The sequence below is a fragment of the Homalodisca vitripennis genome, chromosome 2 (assembly GCF_021130785.1).
Source record: "Homalodisca vitripennis isolate AUS2020 chromosome 2, UT_GWSS_2.1, whole genome shotgun sequence".
NCBI lineage: Eukaryota > Metazoa > Arthropoda > Insecta > Hemiptera > Cicadellidae > Homalodisca > Homalodisca vitripennis.
Window position 1 is genome coordinate 182,825,393 of NC_060208.1, and position 20,065 is coordinate 182,845,457.

Genomic DNA, 20,065 nt, shown 5'->3' on the forward strand with positions numbered 1-20,065 from the left:
TGTATTTTGCAAACATTCCCTTAGGCCCAAACCAGGAAACTGTGCTTCAGTTACTCTGAATCCCTTGCTACACTTGTACTGAGTCTGTCTCTGTTCATTGACATTGAAATATCCACTTATTTCTTTGTTTAGGTCACTTTGTAGTGAGTTCTTGTGCATTCCTGTAGTACCTTTAAGTCAAGGGAGAAATGTAGTAGAGTAATAAATAATGACACAGACCCACTGCATGTTGAATATCTTAAACAGTGAGGGTCTCTTTTAAAACATTCCAATTATATAAAAACTGTTGATCGATTTACTTTGTCAAAATTTCGTTCGTGATGCATTTGAAGTGCTGACATGAATGAATTATAATATACAATTCCATTGTAAAAATATTTTATTTACTACTAAAACTGTCTTAGTTTGATTAAAGAAAATATAGTTAAAATAATAGAATTTAAATTATCTTAAAGAGATATATAATTATTTGCTAAATACCTATGTCTATCATATTATTTCACCCTGTTACGAATTACAACATTCAAAACCTTTAAAAATAGACTGTACAACAGACTATTCACGTCTTAATTAACTTTTTGATTTGAAAACTACAGATATATAAAACAATCTTATTTTATTCTCTAGAATTATATGTTACTAAAATACATACTAATACACTAATTTGTAGAATATAAGCATTTATATATCACCCTTCTTTACTCACTACGCCCTTATGTCTTGCAGCATGAGTACTAAATTTATAACATAATAATTAATTAGGTTATACTTTGTATAAAGTTTTTAATTACATTTCAAATTTTCTTACAAAACATGCTTTTTTGTAATTCCTGTTTGTGGGACGGTACCAGACAGAATAAAGAAATTCGACGGATTTATAATATTGTAGTTATTCTGTCCTGAAATTAATTAATTCTAATATACCTAAGTTACAAATAGATAGGCAAATAAGACTATTTAGAATAATGAAGGTATAAGATACACTTCGTGACGCGTACTTTGTTTCGCTGAGTATGTATGTAAATTTTTAATCTATTTTCATAGCCAGTTTATAATAATTACAAAATAAGGTGTTATCTATCAAGCACCAATTTAAATTTCCAAGTAAGAAAACTTACCTTAATAAGTAATAAATGCATAACATATTTGCATAAAAAATATGATACAGATAAGATAAACAATATTACTAAACATTTTATAAATAGTATGAACCAGTACATATATCAAAACACGAAAAGCAGTATAACATCATACTCTAAGAACTACAAGCATAAAAACTCAGTAAATAAATAGATAAACATCACATAAATACATTTTACCAGCTTCTTCTTATTGGAAACTAAATGCTTAAGTTTTTGATTATATATTAAGCATCACATAAATATTATAATAATAACAGTAATTATAAATCTGGAGATAAAATGAAGGACGACACAAATAACGGACTATATTGGAAACATAACGATACTAGCTAATACAACAAGTTATTGAGACAGCGGAAACAAATACACAACTAATAAACAATATTTATGGTGGCTGTCTCCGAACCAGGCACCTTTCAAAAAGGTTTGAAGATGAGTTGAAAAAGGTCCGTGGTGTCATTAAAATCGTTTCCATACCACTGGTATCTCAATATCGTGTCCGTTGGCCAGGTATTTCACCAATAATGGCCCCTATCACAGGTGCTATTAGGAATACTAATGCCGATCAATTCAAGGAGAGCAGGGCAGTCAATTTTTGTATAAAGAATACGAAACAAAAATATGACGTCGGTGAATAAAACGCCTTTTCAGAGGTTGCAGATTTAGCATTTCTACCACCACATCAGTTGGGACTTCAAAATATCTAGGGCCAAGACACAGCCCCGCCGGATGAAGGACATCTGTATGGACTTTGTCGAGCTTCTTTGAAGGTAGCGTTGATGAGGTGACCACACATTACAGAAGTACTCCACGTGAGTCTCAAAAAAGTGTACAGTAGAGAGTCCTTAGTGTGAAAAGGTCGTTGAGGGCTACCCACCAATCTCGTTGAGAAGAGTGTTTGATTATAGACAGATTGTCTGTAATTTTACTAATCTTGTGATTTTCTCGTACACATTAGTGTACATCATAAAACGAGTACAACAATTTATTAACGCTTTGCTAAATCCCAAGGAGAAACAAGGACTATCATCGAACTATATATTTTCTCTGTAAGAATTAGGGTTTTTTTCAAAACGTGAAATTACTGTAAATGTAATTTCGTTTTCGCGATATAATACCTCATTCAGAGAGACATATTGAAATAAACTTTTTCATCCCTCAACTGATAGTCTTAACTAACACTCAGGTAATGATTTATAGTTATAATATATTATTCGTATTACAAGCTATTTTATCAACTTATAGCATACAAACTATTATGATCTCGAAATATTGTATAAGTAAACTAATTTATTAAAACTATCACCATACTACCAAATATAAAACACGTGATCACTAAATTGAAACGTATTAAAAGTTGTAAACTTCGTTCAGTATTACGAACATTGATACTATGGTCAATAAAAGCTGTATTTTATGACTGGTACTGAAATAAAATATAGCTTTTCTTGAAAATGCCTCTGTTTGTATTGACTACAATATAATTTTATTAAACCTCAGTGATAAATTTTGTATTTGAGTGTTGTTTGCATTAATATCAGGACAGTCACTAACATCAAGCATAATGTTAATCCTTCACAAAATAGGGTGCCCTTCTTAAAGTTATGAGTAACGTTTTTTTTTAATTTTTTTCCGAAAAAGGCAAAAAAAGTTTTGATACACAAGAATTTAACTGTTGCAGAAATTGAACAGTGAGAAATTGTAGATTTTCCTTATTAAACTGTGTTGGGGTTAAATAACATACCATAAATAGTTGATTTGTTACCATGTAGAGACATTTAAATATAAATTTAGAATATAATTAAAAAATTAAAAGTTACTTTTTGGAATATGTACAGATAAAAACTATCCTAAAAGTAAATTGTAATGATTCATCAGGTTTGAAGTCATATACATTACCAATAACTAAAGCCCCAATTTAAGAAAAATGTTAATTTCTCGATTAGTGTCGTTCTCACAACTCATTATAATGTACTCTATTTTAAAGTACTCCATATTATCACTGCTAATGCCATAATAATAAATATTAATAATAGATTGAATTTAGGAACTTTAGTAAATCTTAATATTTACGCTACCTTAAGTAAAACATTACGGATATTAACAGCCAGATTAGATGAGCATATACATATGTATAGAATGGAAGTAATTTGTAAATGCTAAGTATAATTTACTTACTATATAACGTTGACAGAAGACTTTACCGTTAATGAAATAAAGTATATAGGTACGTACCACGATACCTTCAAAATTAGAAAATTAAAATATATAATGTTGAGCCAGAAAATGATAACACACTATTGTTTAAACACATTTTTCACCAAGAAAAACTATACTGCAGCCAAAATATACCGTTGATAAAACTAAAAAAAGCATTATTCGATTCGGATGCTACAGACTGTCATTTAAAGATTGACACACATGTACGACATGTATCCTCTGTGGTGTCTGTCACACCCACTGATCTCACTTTCCTAAAATAATTCAAATTTATAATTATTAAAAGATAGGAGTACGCTGCAACCCGTGTCACGTAACACTTTGTTGATGTTGCTTAGAGAGTTTCAAATCATGTTTTTTCAACCAATACCCAAAAATTTATGGAAATCATTTAATAGTGCAAACGATATAAAAATACTAAATATTTTACAAACTCATCGAAAGATAAAATATTTACTTTAAAAGGTTTTACACAAGATACAGATTTATACATGAAAGATAAACGATTATTGATATTAGTAAAATACTAACTAAAGTTGCTTTCAATACTAAAATAATTATTTTTTTTCTTGCTTTCACTAAAGTTATTGATTTGCTACATTTTGAATGTATATATCTGTTTGTTGTCATAACTGGTGTCTATTTAATGCAACATTAAATTATGAACAGTAATTTTCCTTTCAAATGAATTTTAAACAATGAAGAACACAAGGTGTATGGTGCACTTCAGCACCTGCCATAATCGGTCTATTATAAGAGAAAGTTTTACAGCGTTAACTGAAAGATTTTCACACGTCTTATTGCTTAAAAGATACAAAATACGAATACTTGTATCTTACGAACATGTCGGTCAGGCTTGGAACCTGATGTGTCAGAGAGCTCATACGTAGCTTTTTCAGGCATTAGTGTCAGATCTTTAGAAGACTAGTAAACTACTTTAATTTACTCTCGTGCGCATCCTTAAAATTTGTTTTTAGTTTTATGTACGTATAATAAATAACATATCATATTTAGTAAATCGAAATTTTATGTTATTCTAAATAAATTTTTGTAATTACGGGTAAAAAATTTTATTGTAACCATATCACTTTAAAATTCACTAGTTTAGAAAATTTCTTATTCAGTAGTTTAGTTCATTTGCCCATACTATCCAAAATCCGTAAATAGTCAACAAACCGAACTAATTGTTTCATCAACGGTATTAAAGAATTAACAACAGGTTTATTCATGTAAAACATTGTTATGTTCAGCTGAATATGTACTCTTCCATTACAGTGAATTTATATATCCAATACCTTCGATGATATAGGTTATTGTTTAAGTTTTGTTAATCGTAAGACTAAGTTGATATATATATATAGTTGGCATATACTCATTAATATATGAGATATTGTATAAAAAAATATTCAATTTAAATTTAATCCTGAATAAACTTTTAAAAATAATTTAGAAACCTTTTATGGACGATTTTATTTTACTGGATTTATTTTAAAGTATTAGCTTAATTTAAAATCTAGTAAATACAACGATGGAATAATTTAATATATTAAATTAACTGTGTCTTACTTAGATTAAATTTGTATATATTCGTCTATTACAGTATATGTATTCTCTAAATGGCGTCCTAAAGTTCAAGAAAGGTTCATCTCGTCTTAAATAACTCATTTAACTTCATTAAGGAATGGTAATTGCTTCTTTTCTTCTCCGCATCAGTAGTTGATTAGTAGTATTACAAAAACAATCCTTTTAATTATTTAATACTCTAGATTATTTACAATGATATTACGTACTATTTAAATACTTGAGTTGAGAAAAAGTATTTGTTAAGAATATTTTTTCCTAGCTATATAGAATTATATATGAAGGATAGTTTAGTATAATATTAATCGATGAATAGCCTATAATAATATTAACATTTACTTAAAACATTAAATTTAAAATATAAGCTGTACAGAAGTACATCTAAACGTTTCAATCACCTTCTTAACTGATTATGTAAGTATGTATGTAACTAAGTTATGTATAACTAACCCGGATTGCATTATGTAGTGAATGTATATCTCCGGTCTAGTGTGCCACAGCAAATATAAGTTTTTTATGAACAATCATAAACATAACCGTCAGATAATATGCATCCACTTGAACGGTCATAAGTACTTACAGTAGAACAATTATTATTGGATTATTTTACCGAATGATTTTTTGATAAATAATACGTTTATCGAAGGAAAACATTAAAGTGATGTTTTCTACATTATGTAAATTATGAAATTTATTAGCTTATTTACTCGACCTTTTCAGACTAATTACTTGAAAGTCATATAACTATTGCTCATTGGAAACAAATATTTTTTTATAAAAATTAACCTATATTAAATGGTATTGAGCGTGATAAATCGTAAGAAGCAGTTGACGACACCGCAAAGAAATCTGGCAGCGAATCCTGCTGAGTGAGAGAATCCCAGGCCTTCAGTTCAATAAGACGTGACATCCTGATGTACTGTTCACAAAATTGTGCGAAATGTTATATACGTTTCTTTAGTTTACTACCACGAATTTATTCTTCATAAAACTTAAAGTAAGATTAGAACTTTAAAAATTTTTATGAGTTCGGAAATGTTCACATTTAAAAGGGATATACTTTCTAATAATATTATAAATCTGAAAGTCAATTTGTTTCATTACTTTGCTATCACGCACTCAACTGATTGTACTGAAATTGTGCAAGGGCATTAATAGTGTCTCTGGAATGAATATAGGCATATTACTATTTAGAAAATCCTCCGAGCTACGCCCCTGCTGGTTTCTAAAGTAGTTAAAAATCCCACCTTTATACTTTTAGTTTCAAAATATTAATTGGTGAGCTTCTTAAACTAATTAAATATTCAATATAAAATTTGTATTTAGATAGCACGACCACATGTTTTATTAAACTAAATTTTGTTTACATTGATAGAGTTAAAAATTACAAAATTTTGCCTTTATTCCTTCACTTTACTCAGTAAATTTTTAAAAGTCATCTGATGTAAATATTAGCTTTATATTGTTACGAGTATATAGGGAATGCACATTTATGGTCTTTGTTGTAGTAGAGGACGTAACAATGTGATTTATGACTAGCTGTTTTCTGATGAGAAAGTGTTCTGTAGTGAATCTATCTATTTAATGTGTCTGGAGTATGTATTGTTTTAGTGCAATCCCACGGCATCACCATATTTTTTATTTAATTGTTCAAAAAACATAAGTTACATATAATATAAATCGTAATAGAACTAAATATATATTTGGACGTGTTCTGGGCAAATGAAACATTTCTTCATTATCGGAACCAACAAGATTAATGGTCTTTGGTTACTTAGATATACACTAGTCGCATACTTACTATGAATTTCATGTATCTATGACAATATCGATGTTGTACTATGGTGATCAATAGCAGTTTTGTTATCTGAGTTTTAGAGTAATAGAGTTTTAAATTTTCTCCCTTGCCACTATGAACGACTAAAGAGAAGTAAGGTTCAGATGTATTACCAATGTATAAAAATTTCTGGAAGACATCGTATACAATAATTTACTGATATAAAAACAAAAAAGCTTATCAATTAAAACGACAATATGACGGTTCACAGGCATTCCACCTTTATTGTCGTAAAACAGACTGCTACGAAATATTGTAGAGTAAAATCTGGTGCAGGACTTATTAACCATGTTGGGATAAGCAACTACTAATAGCTTACATATTATATATTATAAGAATAAGAATAAGAATAAGAATATTTTTATTCATAAAAGTGTTCCGTACATATTTTTTAAACAAGTACAAGAATTGTATACTAATAACTTAAGAATCAATTTAACAATATTTAGTACTTAGCACACATTTAAATATACCACTTGCATGATGACTCTTACATCAAAATAAACTAAAAGTAAAAAAAAGGAAACACCAGTTATATGATTTATACTAACAAATATTTTAATGAAACATACTTTTATGAATATATAGGGCCTCTAAAGGCAAAGCCTGTGCAGGAGGTTCCTTCATGCTAAATTAAATTCATGATAGCTCAGATAGAATGTTGACAATTAATTTTGATTAGAAAAACTCCTGTTTATCAAATATCTATGTTAATTCTAAATTTATACTTATGTGCAACTTTGATCCGAATAAAACTTTTTAACTTATGGTATGCAGAAGACAATTTATATTCTTGTTTACTTAATAACCATAATTTCAATAGTTTTGAAAAAATATGTATATTTTTTGAATTACTTATATCTTTTGGTATTGTATTAAACATTTTAGGTCCTAAAAAACAATAGCTTTTTCTAAAAATAGTTAAATTAGGTTTTGGAACTGCTATTTTGTCTTTGTGCCTTAATTTATTTTTGTAGATATTAATTAATACAGGCAAATTACCACTAGTGACATTAAAATATTTTTAAAACCTTATACACAAACAAATATGTAATTGGAAAAATGTTTAAACTTATAAATAATGGATGAGATGGCTCGTACCTACATTTTTCTTTTAACTAATCGAATGAATTTCTTTTGTTGCATTAGAAGAGGCTTTTAAAATTGGTTTCATAGGTTCCACCCCAGCAAAATATTCCGTATTCTAATCTACTATTTACTAATGAAAAAATATAACATTCTCATAACTTCCTCTGTACACATTATTTTGTAGAAAATAAAAGGTTCTTTAAAATACCATTAAGTTTTTTTCTTTACCATGTCTATGTGTTTTTTCCAGTTTTATTTCCCTATCCAGCAAGATTCCCAGGTATTTCAAATTGTCAGACTGAGACACAATTGCACACTCAGGACACTCTTTGTTTGTACACAAACAACTCACACAATTGTATAAAATTTGTTTGGTAAAATTTTGTGGATCTTTTTTTCAGGCTAAAATTTATGTACTTTGTTTTTTCGGGACTTAATAACATATTGTTCTTTGAGAACCACCATTGAAGGGCTTTTAAATCTATACTCATTGCTTCTTCTATATCATTCCAGTCATCCTTTATGTAGGTTAATGCTGTGTCGTCAGCAAATGATGTTATTCTACCATATAAATTTGAATTACAGAGATCATTAATATATACTATAAACAATATTGCACCTAATACTGACCCTTGGGGTACTCCACTTTTTATTATACCAAAGTCACTGAAAGTATTGCTAATTTTTACACATTGTCTCCTATTATTTAAGTAACTTGAAAACCAGGAAAGAACGTTTCCTCTGATACCGCAACAGTATAATTTATTTAAAAGAATGTCATGATCTACAGTATCGAAAGCTTTCTTTATGTCCAAAAATAATCCACTAACTTTGCGTCCTGAATTTATCGCTTCAAGTACGTCATCCATAAAGTTTTTTAACGCAGTTTCAGTACTCAAGCCCTCTCTGAAACCGAACTGATTTTTACTAAAGAAATGGGTTTGCTCAAGAAATTTAACTAATCTTTTTTTCATAATTTTTTCAAAAATCTTTGCAAAAGTTGAGAGTAAAGATATCGGTCTGAAATTGTTGCAGTCATTATTCGGTCCACTCTTATGCAAAGGAATTACCACAGCGGTTTTTAAAATATCCGGAAATATGCCCTTTTCAAAACTTAAATTAATTAAGTACAGTAAGACATTCACTATTTTTGGATACATCAATTTAATTAGAGATGAGCTAATGTTATCAATTCCAGGCGAGGTGTTATTTTTCAAATTCTCTTATAACAGATACTAAATCATCTACCACTACTGGAGCTAAAAACATGGAATTGATTGAATTATATAACTTAAAAAAATCTCTTATAACAACATAAGTCAAAGTTATCAGGTTTTAATTTTTTTATGTCTAGCTTATCTACAATAGACAAAAAAAATGAATTAAACTCATTACAAATTTGTTTAATATCGCAGATTTCGTTACCATTAATATTTAAAGACTGTATGGGGAGGTCGTTTTGACGTTTGTCCTGTTATTTCATTTATAACCTTCCACGTAGTCCTCGAATCTCCGTTACATTTATGAAAATAAGTATTCTCGTAATAAGAATTTTTTAAATTTCTGATTTCAAATTGCAGTTTATTCCTGTAATTTTTATAACGCAATTTTAATTTTCCATTGTTTGGGTGATGCTTAACGAGTTTATAGAGTTTATTTTTTATTTTTATTTTTTTGCAAATACAATCACTCATCCAAGGTTTATTTTAAAAACACCGCTTGTTTTGGTTGATTGTTCAAATTTACTTTCAGAAATTATTTTTTGGATGGTATTATGAAAAGTATCAAACGCAGTTGACCGGGTTTTTATCGTCGTAGACTTCTACCCATTTAACCTGTTCAAGTCGCGCAAGAAGCCCGTCGTAATCTATGCGATAGGAGGGAGGGAAGGGGCCGGCAGAATCAGCTGATGTCTGTCCCCTCCACCCCTCCCCGCCCACGACCACCCGCACGCACACAACAGCCATCCTGTGATCTGTAATATTCGCGTCTATTACCTTTACATCGACTTGAGTCTTGACTTTTGTTTGCTAATCTAGCAAACACGTGATCGATGCATGAAACTGATTCTGTCGTTACTCTAGTTGGTTCTTTCAATAAACAATCGAATCCGTTTGAGCAAAGAAATGCATTGTAATTGTCAATTATCATACTATTTTCAAATAAATTTAAATTAGCGTCCCGATGAAAAGAGCGTTCTTTTTTGTTTTAAAATTATTATTACGAAGAAAATACTCATTAATCTCAACTAGGAAATCGTCCTTGCTGAAGCTATGCAGCCTGTAAATTGCAAACAAACAAAACCTCTGTGAATTAAACTTAAATTCTAATATCATTAGATCTGCTGTTTTAAAGTTTATCGGTTCACATATAAAAATTTCAACATCCAACTTTACAAAAATTGCTATACCTCCTGCCCTCTGATTTTCATTTGCATTTGAAAAACTCTTATAATTTGGAATTTTAAAAAACTGTAACTCTTCATTATCTATCTATTATTGCAGTAGTACTATTATAACATTTTTATTACGTACATTCATGATACAGAATATACAAATAACGTTACTGGGATAAAGAAAAAGAGGTAAGGGGCAATAGAGTTTTAATTGTCATTACAAAAATTTTTTAATTAATAATAATACTTTTGTGCGCTAAACCTTTATAACGTGACCGCTAAGGAAGTCACGTGTTCTATAGTAAATGTCCAATATCGATGTACATAATTATTAAACGTAATGTAGTGACAACTGTCCGTTCAGCCATAAATCCTCTGTAGAGGTCATATTCCCGTACCACCTACCAAATTTATGGCATCATTAAGGGTATAAGTTATGCAATATCATATGTAGTGAGGAGGTATGATACAATTGCAATTTATCACAAACACTATATAAAGTAAAAGTGAGAAGTACTAGTTTCCAGTGCTAGGAATTTTCCGTTGTAATATTCTCATAGACTGTCACGGCTACGTTTCATGTTTATTTGTAACTGCTGGTATTTATTTTTTGTAAATATACTGTTTTGTCGCTTTTTAAGTCTTGAATCAATCAGCTGAATATATTAACAATTTCGAGACTATTTAGTATTTAAGTGCCTCGATATATTTTACAGAGCTGATTCTACTAATTATTGTAACTCAGATTAGTTTAACTCGGCATAATCAATAAGTATATTTATATATAAAAAAACCCAGGCTATATGCAATGAATACTTTTATAAAGTTTATTATTTGCGATAAATGAATACAAAACTTAATGTGATAAATTTTATATCGTTATATAATAAAAATTGGAGCAATGGAATCTAGATTCTAATACTGGCGTCTTTTGTTATATGAGGTTTTTAACTGATATAAGGTTAAATTTATTATTTAATTGCCTCGATAAATCTTAACAATGCGTATTCTACTAATTATTGTACCTCTCATTACTTTAACTGGCGGAATCAATAAATATATACATAAAAACCCAAGCCAATATGCAATGAATACTTAGTAAGTTTATTATTTATGATAAATAAGTACAAAACCTAATGTCATACATTGTAAATCATTATATAATAAAACATTTCGAGAATTGGAATAACCTTCTAGTTTTAGCGACTCAAAAATTACAAACATATGAAATTGTCGCGACGAACTTGCACAAGCAAACTTAAAAACAGTACACATAGTTCGGCAATAAATTTGGCTATACATCTTATATAACGTTAATAAATGTGTCTGTTTGCGTTTCATGCCATTTCTCAAAGCTCCGAAAAACTGTAGACATCTCATTAGATGGTGGTAAGTAATTGAAAGGTCAGATTTGTAGTATAAGAGTTTTGTAGTATTTTGCTTATGCAGAAATTCTGAGTTACAAACCCTTAGATTTAAACAAACTTTTTTAAAATTTAGTAAGAATTTGATGAATTTATCGTTTATCATTATTCAGTATATTATATTGTTCATCATTTTATGTTTTCTGTGTTTATCTGTATACGTTTGCATTTAGTAAACTCATAGAGTATTCTTTGAGTTATTTACAATTTGAGTATATACATTTATTATTGCATCGATACAGCCCAAGTGCTTACTTAGTAAGTTAAGTTTTGTAGAAGGAATTATTCTTAGTAATTTTGTATTTTCATAATGTATCCATGTTCCTCAGATGACTCGGAAACAGCAGAGTCAATTCCGATCACAAAGTCTAGAGCTTTTTACTGATGTGTTACAATGATTACGTACATAAATAGATTTGCGATAAATATACCGAATACAAATTATTTTGTAGCTTTTTTATGAACTGTGTTCACATTTTGGCATCACAGAGTGTATGTACATAAATAATTTATATTTTTCATAGAACGTTACGTTTATACATTCTCTGCTTCATAGTTGTTTCTTTCAGTACCTACATTTATTGGTACTACAACAAATTTAATAAACTCATTTGTTTCTTTTTCATTAACGGGATGAAAAGCATTCTTTCCGATGATAACACATATTATCTAGTTATTATTTACACACAAACCAAATTTTACTGGCTTTCATGTTATAAGCTTTACGAGCAGAAAACAATTGGAGGAATTTTGGAATTGGAATCCAGAACAGAAAGGACTTTTGAAGAATAGTTTAGAATTTAGTTATTGTATACGATAGTAGTCTCTTCAGAATATACAGTTACCGTACCGTACTACATAACTAATCGTTTCAATTAAATTAAAAACTAATTCAATGTTTGTTAGAAACACTTAAATACGTAGTTTGGCAACCATTTTTATAATGAAATCCGTTACATCCCGTTAATATTATTATATTTTAATGCCGTAATTTGAAAGGATGTTTGATTGTTTGATATTCAATTTTATATTACCCTAATGGTTTATAAAATGGAATTACACAAAATACATATGATGATTTGTTGAAAAATGTACTCCAATTACCTAGTTTTAAATAAGATTATTGATCGTCTGTCATAGAAAGAAGCTTAGTAGTTTTATCAAAGGCATGCACTGAAGGAAGCGTTGGTTTTATACATTTATATGAAATTAGCCAAAGTTTATAAAAAGAAATATATCTCTTTGCGTAAAGTGCGTGCGACAAAATAGGCTTATTTGCAGATGGAAATTTTAATCAAAGTATAACTCCTAGAATAAATGATTATATATGAATTTTGATTCATATCCATTGTTTTTTCCTGTTCTGAAAATAGACTATGGTGAGGGTTGACATGTAATGTGAATCAGAGGTAGATGTATGGACTTGTAATTACATTTACAAAGACCGCATTACGGCATGGTATTGGCAAGTTGATCCTTTGGTCTTGCATCATTATTTACATCCCATCTAATTTTTGCTTTAGAATTATCTGCTGAACCTGCATACGAGTTTAATTGAAACGTAGTTCCTTTATTGAGGCACATTTTTGATGGTAGTAATATTCATATATTAATTCACGCATTAGGAAATTTTTAGTATAATTAAATAAACCCTATTTTAAGTAATTGTATTAAAACACCACTTAGAAAAGAAATATGTATGATTTTTATTTGTATGGATTTGCTTTTTTTGCCATGTACGTAGTAATTGTTCTTAAGCACAAACAAATAAGTATGTCTCATGGAAACCAAAACAAAACTTTAGAGAAATCTTAAGTGTGTTTTTATTATTTGCACACATTTTAAAATAACCTATATTTATGCGTAAATGACTTTACAAATCTTTCACATCGTCATTAGCTGAAATACAGCGTGGCGCATATGTTAGTCTCCCCATAAATTGGGATATTTTGTTTTGTTGGCAGCGACACAAAGCAAGTTCATTGTTGTCCGTTCCAGTGACTATTGTAAAGTGACGCTCGTTGCATATGTAAATTGTTTGTGTGTGTTTTAAAAATGTTTACAACCCAACAACGAGTTTACATTCTTTAGTTGTGGTGGAAGCATTATGAAAATACTGCTATAGTAAAGAATAAATCGATGGTAGTAAATATACAAGTGCCGTGATACCCACTCGAAAGTGTATATGGAAGTTAAATAAGAAATTTGAAAACACAGGAAGCGTATTAATACCGCGAGGTTTGATCATCCACTATCTATTTGTAACGAAGAAAACTTGCAGACAGTTGCCTAAGCCTTAGTAGCCAGCCCCGGTAAATCAAATCGCAAGATATCTGCTGACCTAGAAATATCAAGAAGAAGTGTGCAAAGAATGTTAAAGCAATTAAAATTTAAGCCATGCCGTCCATCTTTACTCCAAGCGCTTCACGATGATGATTCCGATAGAGGATCGGAATTCTATGAGACAATGATTATCCGCTCAAAGGCTGATCAAAATTTCCTGGACCAATTTTGTGGAGTAATGAGGCATGTTTCAAACTGAATGGACCGGCATAACGGTTTCAAACCGTAATCGGCATAACTACAAGTACTAGTCGGATGTAAATCCTCAAAACGTAATCTAAGCAGAACTCAATGTACCTGATTTTATGTTATTGGGAGGTATTTCGAGTACTGCACTGATTTGACCTCATTTCCTTCAAGTAAATGTAAACTCAGAAAGTTACATACGGTTGCTGCAAGAAGTATTAGTTCCCAAACTCAGAAACAATCCTGTTTTTAATATTCATTCGCTCATCTGGCAACAAGATGGTGTCCCAGGATATTTCGGTTTTCAAGTTCAAGATTTTTTTTAAGCACATTTAACGAATGGTCGTCGTGGTACAATCAATTGGCTTTCGCGCTCGCAAAACTATCCCCATATGATTTTGTTGCTGTGGGTATTATAAATAAGATTGTGTATGCTTCAAAACCACAAAATCTTGATGAGCTCAAAAACCTATTTAGAAATGCATTTGAACTTGTTAATAACTATAAATCTTTATTGCAAAAAATTTGTGATTCTGTTCTCAGTCGTTGTATGAAGTGTATACAAAATCAGTGTGGATATTTCGAACAACTGACATAACATTGTGTGGTAATATGTAAGTAATATTTCATATAATAAATTTATTTTCCTTCCTAAAAGTGTTTCATTTAATTAACCTATAACGCCTTTCTCTTTTGGGGAAACTGACATATACGCCACCCTGTATATATCATACTATTGATTTCAGATTTTACGTAATATTAATTATAGTTCATCCTCTTCCGTTAGGCTATCACATTCGTGAAGGTCTATGGAGATATTTTATATCCATAAAATTAAAATACTTGTAAGAATTTAAAAAGAAAGTATGTAAGTTAGATGTCTATAGTTGTTATTAATACACTCTAGAGCCAGCCTTACTTTTGGTACTACCTACCGTGCATAGTTGATTTTAGTATTAATTTCAGTTACGATATATCCTTAAGTATACAATAATAAAAAGTACAACAAACGTCACTTAAAAATACAACCTATTTTGGTCTCTGCACTTAAAGGAACCTCAGTCTCTTTGTCCACTGAGTTTACCAGATAAATTTAAATATATTCCGAAGTTTTTTTTATTTCTTAGACATGAAAGTTTCAAGAACATGTAATAAACTCGTCATATAGCACATTTTACAAATATGGGAATATCGAAACATTGTTTCATGTTAGATAAAAAAACCTACGTTAGTTTCTGTAACCCTTCGTTATCCTTATTTAAATAGATCCGAATATCATGGTTTAACTTAAAGTAAGGTACAGAGCCGTTCGTTGGTGACCGGTTGGAACCATATGTACTTTGACTGTAATTGGATCGTCATAATGAAAGGTACCACTTATAATTTTGATCTTAATGATCCTGCAAAATTATTCTAATTAGAGCTTCATAATGTATGGCTAATAATATATGGTCAGCCTAATAGTTTTAATAAAAAAGCACGTAGTTCTTATATACCAATTAATTATAAGATTGATAGATTCTTTTACAGCCATATGTAATAAATTATCTGAACAAAGTCTGAATTTTGTCAGGGCCAGGTGCGTTTAATTGATTAATGAGATACGAGAGCACATTTGCTAGTATTAATCAAAACTTGGAATTATTGATTGCCATAGAAGTATTTTTCATTAAAATTTACTACCCTCCAACATACACATTTAATAAATTTCATTTCAAAAACTACTTCCATATTACCTTAAAGATATTACTACGTAAATAACCTAAATAAATATTAAAGGATTAGTAATGGAGTAACTTTAATAATACTATATAAACTTATGCTGGCCTCTAGTGGTGAAAATAAAACACGTACAGGCCTGAGATTTAGTATGAATGTTTTTCAATGATATCATAATTGTTCATCGCTTTGATATTAAAACAAGTAATTGGTGCTCTTTTAAAGGTAACTTTACAGTTAATAAATGACGACCTAGTACGTATGTTGGAATACTATAAATGATTGTTAATAAACTCGTATTTCATAAGTACCATGATAAATCAAAGTTTATTTCTTATAACAATATTTCCAGTAATTCTGGGTCTTCACTTTTTGAGCGAGAAAACATAAATTGCGTAAATAGTATACATGTACATATATATTCAGCTGTTGGAAAAGATGAGTAAATAATTTCAAGGTAGAACAAGCTAAATCAAGGAATGTAAAGTGAATAAGGAACAATGGAAAAAGAGAAAACAAAAGAAAAAGGTTGAAATAAGAAAAATACTGTGAAAGAAGAATAAATAAGGAAGGGAATTTTTTTCGATGTATTCTAATAAAGGAAAATTGCAACTGCGATTTATAGGCTTATAGTAAGTGGACGCTAACCAATATTCAACTTAATGCTGTTCCGATTTTGGTAAGTACCCCATCACGTTTGAATAGAAGAAGGTCATAGCTATTTTGGTCTATTACCTTAGTAATGAAGTGGTTACAAATGCTAGCAAATTCATCAGCATCGAGTCCTCCCTCTGATTCATTCTATAAATAACAATAAACATCATAACTTTGTTTACAACTGTGAAGTTATGAACGTTCCCATTGATCCTATAGTGTAAGCAGATGCGTGTAGTTTAGGACTAAGCAAAATCGATCCATTGTAAAAACTGATGTTTTCAGAGTTCTTTTCATCGCTCTAATTTCCTAGCCTTGCTTAATCTTTTCTTGCAATATGAACTCTGTATTCTGGCTTGCTCAAGTTTCCTGCACTGTAAGCAGTGCAATTGTCGTATTGGTCTTTCTTAGGCTGGAACAAGCTGAGATTGAGTTCATTAAGATGGAATAAAAAGTAAAAATGGATGACGTAAGGCTGATAATATGTTTCATTCAACTATCACTTGGAATCAATAATTTTTTAATCTTTCCTTGAGTAATGAAATTCGAGTTAGATTAAAGATTCTTAAAACTCTAGAATGATATCTCTCTTAAGTTTTACTTGTATTTGCTTCTTACATGGTCTTCTACTTATGACTTCTCCGTTGAGGACATCTGTACGAATCCCTTCGGCTCTTATTCCACCTGGATACATTTTTTTCTAATTATTATCTTTAAGATGTGATAGATGCCCAATAAAATATAGTACATAACAACAACAACAAGATTCTTCTATAATAACCAATGTTTTCTGTACGAGTGGGGGTATTGGTGGATGCAAAGACATTTACATTTTTACTTCGTTTGTAGGAACTACTAAGTCGTGATGTGACCATCCATGATCACAAATTACTTAATAATCAAGGGATAATATTTTTTACATTTGTTCGTATAAAAAGGAGAATTGCAGAGGTATTATGTTTATTTTTTGTGCAACTTTTGAGCAATATTTATTCTTTCATTGCATATTCACTGAATTAAGATTATGTGGATGTGAGGGACTGAAAAATCCTAAATCTGCCTCCAAAAAATGTTTACTTAAATATTGTTTAATTAATATTTAAATCCTTTTAATATCCTCTTGTAAAAATACACCACTAAATGTGTTTATAAAAACATATTTTAAATATCTTTAGTACTTTACGCTTTCTAGCCTGTTTGCGTCCTTACAATATACCAAGTCTCTGAGGACGTCTGTTGATTTGATAAGAACCAATCAAAACCAGATTACACTGGACAATCCTGCGTGTTGTGCGAAGGCTTGTTAAAAGCTGCTTTCTGCTGGCTTCATTACATAGATTGTAGCTTACGGGACCACAAATCAGAATTCTACAGAATCAATGTCGAAGGAAAGGATTTTTCGTTCTTTAAAGTAGCACGAGAATAATATTGTAACGGACTACATAGTCTGTTCCGGCCGAAAGAAACTGTCTATTGGTATACGAAACAAGTAACTAATTATCTTATCTGATTATTCAACAGAATATTAATTTCATGAAGACATGAATCTTATAATTGACTAATTAAGATTTGTCACAATTTAATTTTTTTAGTTTTGTTAATTGAATGATAGTGCGTATTTAGTACCCTCTAAAATTATAAAATAGCAAAACTAAACGTTTTTTCTTGCCGACTTCGACACCATGCAAAATTATATAGATTTTGTATTCAAAATTTGATGCGTGAAACATATTTCGGGAAACATTTTGATTATATCAATGTGTTCTTAATTTCTCTCTGCAAGAGCATTTGCATCTAACATACGTTTAATATTCTCTATTCCGAGAAAAGTAGCATTAATTTCAAACTTTTCACCGCAACATTTGCCCTCAAGTAATATAAATTATAAGTTTATAAATATAATAAACATATTTAATATGTGTAAAATGTTTTAATGTAAACTAAAATGTGGTTTTTAACATATAATAAACATTATTTTTTAATTTTTTTTTAAAGAAAGTGAAATTTTTAGATGCTTTACGTAAAAACCTTTGGTTTTTCTAAATTAAAGAAAAATTGTATTTAAAGTTTTACTTTTACATTTGTTAAGTTTTATTTATTATCTTTAAATTTTTTTTAATAAATCCTTAATCAAAATAAATATAAAAATCCCTCTGCATGTACATTTCTCGTAATGTCCTGAAAAAGTGTATAAATTACTTTATTAATAAACATTCAACATAGGTTTTGAATCATGATGTACACAAATAGCAAAATAGTGCCTAACATTTCAACAATTTCAACATGCCAGATCCAAGGTAGAACAACTATATTCTAGTCACAAAGTGCAAGATTAATTTGATTAACCCATAACCTAGTCTGCATATCAGTACGTACAGTATTTACCTGCGAGTGTGGCACATAGATCATTATATGATCTATAATCTGATATGGGTTAATTTCTTAATATAGATCGTTGAAAGTGTTACCTAACTTTAGCATTCGTTCATACATAGTTCTGATCATGCCGGGTTTAATATCCTAATATGTTTAATTAATCTTCATTTGTATTGACAAATAATTTACTAAAGTGATGCACTATAGAATTAGTTTTGTTTAAATTAGGAGTAAGAACTAAAGTTTAATTCTTTTACTATCACTTACTCTAAGAGAAACTTAAATTTTTTAAGTTGTAATTAGAAATATGCACAAAACCGAAATATTTTAACATTTAAAAACTAAATCTCTGGTTGTTTGTGTGTTCATATGCATTTTTCGTCAGCTTCATTACAATATGTAGTCTATATCGATAAGTCAAGTGGTATTACTTACTACAATTAACATGCGATGATTTCCTATCCATTTGTAATATTAACCACAGCATGGTTCCTAATATGAGTCTTTACCAACGACATCTTTAACACATTTTTAGCGTTTTTAGGATACTTGTTTACAAATGCCACTGCGTACATTTTACATATAGATATATCACACGCTTAAGTTAGGTTTTGACAAATAAAGCCCCTGGTACAATAAATTAGTAAGTTTTAAGAGAAAATAATATTTATATTTGTATGTACGAGTTTATTGTATAAAACAAATTGATTTTCCCTCTATTATGGTTTCAATTGTTTCTAGCGCTCTCTACCTTAAGTAAAAATGTTAATTAAATTAACTGTCGCTCACTTGCAATTTACTAGTAATTTAGTTTTGATTAAGTAGTAAATCATAGCTAATACTCGATAAGTTTGACAAGTCTAACTCGATAAGTTCGCTCGATAAAAGTAAGCTCGTTTCGATAACTGTAGTTTAATTTTGGTGTATTGCATTAGGTTAAATTAAATCATATATCGTCGCAACACTACAACTCAGTTCGGTGATTAAAAGTGCGGCCATAACAACGTCAAATGCACGTTCACACTTTCAATCAGTGTCAAGTTTTTTACATGGGAAATTTCATTTAAAGAAACATGGTGAATAAACAATAGGGTGACAA